The sequence below is a fragment of the Cetorhinus maximus genome, chromosome 10, assembly GCF_964194155.1.
Source record: "Cetorhinus maximus chromosome 10, sCetMax3.hap1.1, whole genome shotgun sequence".
Classification (NCBI taxonomy): domain Eukaryota; kingdom Metazoa; phylum Chordata; class Chondrichthyes; order Lamniformes; family Cetorhinidae; genus Cetorhinus; species Cetorhinus maximus.
The window spans coordinates 134,775,710-134,782,575 of NC_135888.1; the positions used below are offsets into that span (position 1 = coordinate 134,775,710).

A 6,866-nucleotide genomic window follows, 5' to 3' on the forward strand; every position below is an offset into this window, starting at 1 on the left:
GGTTCAAAGCATTGACAACGACCTAAAAGTGAAATGTTACAAAGTGGACTGAACAGTGGCCTATAAAATTGCCTGGGCATTATGGTTGCACACCATTAAAAGGTTTATCACGATCACGATCATTTCAGGAACAGCCCAGCTTTAAGAATTCCTAGTGTCATTATTGACAAGAACGCGCTGTGTCGCTGTCCACCAATAAGAATCCCAAATCAGCGAGAGATCCATTGCTCCACCTCCAACACCGAAACCAGAGCAGAGTCACAGAGAATGAGAATAGGGTGTCTGCGCTTTGATTGTGCGACCACTCAACGAAGGATAGAGGGGAATACTTTGTAAATTCGACAGTTCGAGATATTGGAAGGCATATTGGCAGCACTGACTCGTCACGCTAACCTTCTGCAACCTTAAATTCGTGCTTTGTGAAACAATCCAGTCCGACAACAATGGCGTATTCGCAAAGCAGCAACGCCTGGAAATTCATGGTGATAGTTTTTATTTTCCTATTTTGCGAACTCAATGTGGTTTCTGGACAAATTCGTTATTCTATTGCTGAAGAACTAGAGCAGGGAGCTATAATTGGTAACATTGCTGACGATCTGGGACTGAATATCGCAGCGTTGTTATCTCGGAAAGGTCGGCTGGTCTCTGAATACATAAAGCGCTATTTGGAGATGAATTTGGAAAATGGGATGTTATTTGTCAATGAGAGAATAGACAGAGACCAGCTTTGTGGACCAACCCCTACATGTATTCTTTCCTTCCAAATAGTGTTTGAAAATTCCCCCGAGATGTACCGTGGTGAAGTGGAGATTCTTGATATAAATGATAATTCGCCCAGTTTCCCGGAGAGTGCCATTCTCTTACAAATGGCCGAAACCATGGCACCAGGCTCCCGATTTCCGCTAGAGAGCGCACTCGATCCAGACATGGGCACAAATACAGTCACTACTTACAGCATCAGCCCCAATGAGCACTTCGGTCTAAAAATGGAGACTGCAGTAGACGGTACGCAGATAGTCGAGTTGTTGCTGGAGAAACCGTTGGACCGCGAACGGCAGTCATCCTTTCAATTGATGCTGACGGCCACTGACGGAGGCAGTCCTCCCAGATCTGGGACAGCCCGTATTCTTATCACTGTGCTGGACAGCAACGATAATGCACCTGCATTCGATAACAAGGTCTACGAAGTCAGCCTGGTGGAAAACTCACCCAGGGGCACCTTGGTGGTTTCAGTCCATGCCACTGATCCAGACGAAGGCCCGAATGCGGAGGTAACTTATTCTTTCAGTAATCGTGTTTCACAGAAAGTGCAAGAATTGTTCAGTTTGGATCGGCGAACAGGAGAGATTACAATTCAAGGGGCCCTTGATTTTGAAGAAGCAAGTAGTTATTTACTTGACGTTCAAGCTGTCGACAATGGTTCACCAGCAATTGCAGGCCATTCGAAAGTGCTGATTAAGGTAATTGATGTGAATGATAATGCCCCTGAGATTAAAGTGACCTTAGTATCTAGCAAGGTCAGTGAAGATGCTGCACGGGGGACAGTGATAGCTTTAATCAATATAATGGATCACGATTCTGGAGGAAGCGGACAAGTTCACTGTCAGATCCCACTGGACGTTCCCTTTAAACTTCAAACATCTTCAAGTGGTCATTATAAATTGGTGACCAGTGATTTTTTGGATCGGGAAACCAACCCTCTATACAACATACATATTTTAGCCAGGGATTCGGGTTCTCCTCCACTATCAACAAATAAAAGCATCCAGATCTCAGTTTCGGATATAAACGATAACGCCCCAAGGTTTGCTCGACCCATGGACACAGCATATGTGATGGAGAACAACGCTCCCGGTGCTTCTATTTTCACAGTGACTGCTTTCGATCCTGATCTGGACCAGAATTCCTACGTCACTTACTCATTCACAGAAAATTTTATCCAGGGCTTCCCGCCGTCAAGTTACCTCAATCTTAATTCGATGAACGGGACCATTTACGCGCTGCGTTCTTTTGACTACGAGCAAGTCAAAAACTTCCAGATCCAAGTTCAAGCCCGAGACGCAGGCGTTCCCCCGCTGAGCAGCAGCGTAACCTTGAATGTGATCATCCTGGATCAAAACGACAACGCTCCAGTAATTGTTTCACCTTCAGCACAGAGCGGATCAGCAGCAGTGGAGATTGTGCCTCAGTCAGCGGCCCAGGGGTACATGGTCACCAAGATAATCGCAACTGATGGTGATTCTGGTCAGAACGCACGGCTCTCCTATCAGGTGCTGAAATCCACCGACCCCATTTTGTTCAACGTGGGGCTTCACTCTGGAGAAGTCAGAACAGCCCGAGCCATTTTGGAACTAGATGCCACCACACAAACTCTGGTCATCTTGGTGAAGGATAATGGACAGCCCAGCCTCTCCAGCACGGTTACAATCCACTTTACAATTTTGGGAAATGTTACTGAAATTTTGTCCGAAAGCAGCAATTTAGTGACAAATCCTGAATATGTCTCTGACGTAAATGTTTATTTAATTGTTATTTTAGGTTCAACTTCTTTTATATTTCTTGTAATCATCATTTTGCTGATTGGCATCAAATGTAAACAGGACAGAAATCTTTCCGAAGACTACAATTCCCCAAGTTGTTGCTATAGACTGGAAAGTTCTAATGATGCCTTTAATCCGAGACCTGTACTGACGGAATCTTTAAACTATACTGGGACTGGTGAGATTGTTCGCTTCCCCGAAACGCACCATTATGCGGTTTGCCTGTCTCCGGAATCAGCGAAGAGCGATTTTCTGTTTCTGAAACCCTACACACCGCCTATGTCTCAGGAGAAATGCTAAATTCTAAAGATTTGACAACATCGACTCAGAGTGAAATTACTGGTTGAACTATTGAAACTCTTTCCCTTTAAGGATCTTTATTGCGAAAAGCAGGGATCGTTCTTGTCATGTAACTGTCAGTGTTGTCAATCAAAGGAAATGATGCAAAATAAAAGGCTCCAAGATACTGCAGCGTCGCGTCTGAAACTGGTATCCGCTAATTGGGAAGGGAAGCTGGTAGGCGAGTTCTTCCACGAGATACACCATTGAGTTTGTTGTAAGGTCAGCTCCACAATTGACCTTGGGGCACTGATATGCGAATGCATGTGGAGAATTTCGCTTTACAGTTTTCATTTTAAATACCAGCATAAGCGAGTAGAAGGCCCCTTTTCCCCTCGTAACAATTAAAAGGGTTGTGGGTGAAGATTTAAAAGTTCATAGCTGGTCCAATAGATTGTTAACTTGACTTCCACATTGGTGTTCACCCGAAATGGTTTAGAAATGGCACGAAAAATAAATAATTACGTATAATTATTGATACATACACAATTATTTTTTTATAATAAAGTACAAAATTCTTTGGGATCAGGAAAATTTGAAGAGAATAACCTATATAAGAACTAAAGGAAAAAAAAGGACTATTCGACTTACTTAGGACCCACCGGTAACACCTTTCCAGATGGTGAAATTGAATATTCTTTTGAATATAACCTTAGTTAGTATTGATCAGAGAATATTAAGTTATTTTTTAAAATTATCTTCTAACTCGTGAAATAGCTGATTTTGCAAACAGACGCCTGCATGATATGTGAAGCATGGGAGCTAATTCCAATTACTCCATACAGAGCTGGCTTATAGCTTCAGTTAGATTTATCACGAGGGGGGAATTGTATAACTAAAAGGACAGAAATGATAAAATATTTGGAATTAATGTCCTGAAGCCCTGCAATCCGCACTTTTCTCAAGGGCAATGCTAAATTACAGGATTGTGGTCAATTCGGATGATAATCGTTCCGTCCTCTTGATAAAAAGTTCAGGTTTACTTAAATTCACTTGGAAAAACTACATTTTATTCCCCGTCAAACACATGTTTTGCTTTGCAAAAGAGCGTCAACGGCGTAAGACAGCGGGCATTATTATAAAGGAAAGAAAGTGGTCCATATAAAATGCACCTAAGGGTACCGTAGAACTGCGATGCACAGGCGGGCTCCCGCTCATTATGAAACGGTCCATGTACGTAAGTCGCTGTAGCAGCACTCTGAACATTTTGCCAGGACGCATCATAATATTTACCATTTTTTTTTATTAGGAAGTAACTGGCGTGATGTCCCTTCTCCATTTTTATTAAAATATCTAATGCAAAGTCTTTCTTTAACGTTACTGGCAGTACAATGCCGTTGCCCTGATCTTTTAGTATTAGTAGAGGCCCCGTTCTGCCTCGGGTGTACACTAACGCAGCAGTACAACTTGAGGCATAAGTACACTTTAAAATGTTCAGAGCAGAAGATCTGTAACATAATATTAATAGCAATTCGCGTTGTCAGGTTTGCATTTTGTTCTCTCTCAGCTGTTAAGTCGAGGTACGTGGAGTCTATAACACAGAAACAGACCATCCAGCTCAACAGGCGCATACACGCTTTAACGCTCGACACGAGCTTCTTCCATTACTTATCATCTAACTCTGTTAGCATGTTCGTCTACTCCTTTCCCTCTTGTGTGCTTATCTGGTTCCTCCTTAAATGCACCCATGCTATTTACCTCAACGACTCCTAGATTTAGGGATCATCACGTTCTAACCACTCTCTGAGTGAAGTAGTGAATTTCCTATAGGATTCTCAGTGAATACCTTATATTTACTTTATTCAGGTTTGTATGCTCACAAAAGTTAAAACATTTTCTCTATGCATACTCTCAGCATTTCATTACCTTAATGTCTTCTATCATGTCACTTTTCTTTGAACAGAAAGGAGCTGTTAAACCTTGCCTTTGTGTGCATCCTCTCAGTTTGGGCATCACCTTGGCTACCCTTTTTTGAACTTTTCATGTGGCCCTCTATCATTTTTATACTTTAATGATCAGAAACTGTACACAATATTTCAAGTATTGGCTATCAAATGTTCTACACTAGTTTAGCATCATTTCTCTGTTTCCCCCCCCAAATAATATTCATCTTGAAATGAGCATCATTGCTTGGTTTGTTTTTGTATGGCCTTATTCACGTGTTTCGCTGCTTTCAGTGAATTGTGTATATATACCCTATTGCTTTTTCTCTCTAACCCATTCAAGCTCTTAATTTTAATCAGGATGTGAGCTCCTTAATCTTCCTACCGACATAGATTAGCTTATTCTTATCTATATTAAAATACATTGCCAAGTATACATCTGCCATTATCTGAGCTCATTAAATAAAAATTCACGGTCATGTGGGAATCGTAGACAAGACCAGCATTTATTATCCATCCCTAATTGCCCTTGAGTGACTTGGTGGTCATTTCAGAGTCAGCCACAATGCTTTGTATCTGTAGTCAAGCAGACGCCAGATGGGTAAGGAGTGCAATTTTCTTCCCTAAAAGGCATTAATGAAACAAATGTTTTTTCAATTATAATTCCATAATTTTCTGATCACCATTCCAGCTGCTAATATGTTATTCCAGATTTGATTAATTATTTGAATTTAAATTCACAAGCCATGGTGACATTTGCACTCATGTCTCTGGATTACTATTCTAGTAGCCCGCCAACAGTGCTATCATTCCCTTGTGCATCCTTTGGTAGCCCTACCCTTATCTTCAGTTTTCTTCTGTTATGTATCACACTGCCGTATACTTACTACTTATTTGCATATTCATCGATAATTTAATTTTGCAGTTTCTTTTTTGTTTTCACATTTTTTGACTAATTCCCTAACATTTTCACATTCCTGTTTACTATCCTCTCCTTTGTTGCCTATTTACTTTAGTTTATGCCTCTGTTTTTCGTTTCAGTTTCACCTTCAATTCTCCCAATCTACCACTTTAGTCTTGTCTTACTTGTATTTTCCATAATTATTATTTGAAGCCTTATTATTTTATGATTACCATTATCTCTATTTCTGCTTTCCTTAATTGCCCTGGTTAGTGTTCCATTACTAGATCAAGTAATGGCCTGTCTCTTGTATTGAGTAAGAAGATCCCTGAATTGACTTTTTCCATCTTCCTTCTTGCCAATTCGTTTGTTTGCAATTTCTCATACATTTATCCATGGGTTTTGCTCGTTTATTAAATTTGCTGATGCATTTCTTCCTCCACCTCCCTTCCACTATTAGGTACTCAGTAAATGTTTGATGGCTCCTGCAAGACAACCTCACATATTTAAACATTGCCCATTTAATACCCAGAAAAGGGGGGAAAAAACAGTTTGGACCAGAACTCTCATTTCTCAGTTTTTACTGGTCTTCCATTTTAAGATATACAAAAGCAGTTCGGACCAGTGTTCATTTTTTTCAGTTTTTGCTGTTTTTTTTCTTCTAGTTATGTTCCTTCTGAATATCATTGATACAGTTTCTCTATTATCACACTTAATTGCTTCCTAAATTGATTTAGTTCAGTATTTTACTCTCAACCACTATTGCCACAAACCCAACTATTGATTTAGTTCTGCATTGATGTATGCTTCCTAACTCCATTCTTACCTCACATAATTAGCATGTGTTATTATATTCTGTGCTCCTAGCGCCCCTAGTCGACTCATTCACATTCAACTCTGTTTGTAGTCATCTTACAGGGTTAATACGCAATAAATAATTTGAATTTCTGAAATAAATTTAGTAATGCTGCATTTAGGGCACAGATCGATTTTATGTTCAGTACCGACACTTAAGTGAGAGTATGATGCCAATCCTAATACCCAAAACGATATTTTACTGCCCCTAGCAACATCATTTGTACTACTGCTTGCCTGCTTTCTGTTCCCATTGGAAGTCTCTTGACCAGTTCAGAGCACTGTGCATGCACCCATATATACACCTGAGCACAACTCTGCTAAATGTTTTACAAGCAGAGAATGAGC

At 40.5% G+C, this 6,866-nt stretch overlaps 1 pseudogene across 1 annotated transcript; it reads left to right on the forward strand.

The window, feature by feature from the left end:
• The first annotated feature begins 443 nt into the window (after positions 1–443).
• LOC144685359 (protocadherin gamma-C5 pseudogene) lies at positions 444–3,419 on the forward strand (annotated as a pseudogene). Its single transcript, XR_013577714.1, has one exon. The product of XR_013577714.1 is annotated as a protocadherin gamma-C5 pseudogene (transcript).
• Positions 3,420–6,866: the final 3,447 nt, after the last annotated feature.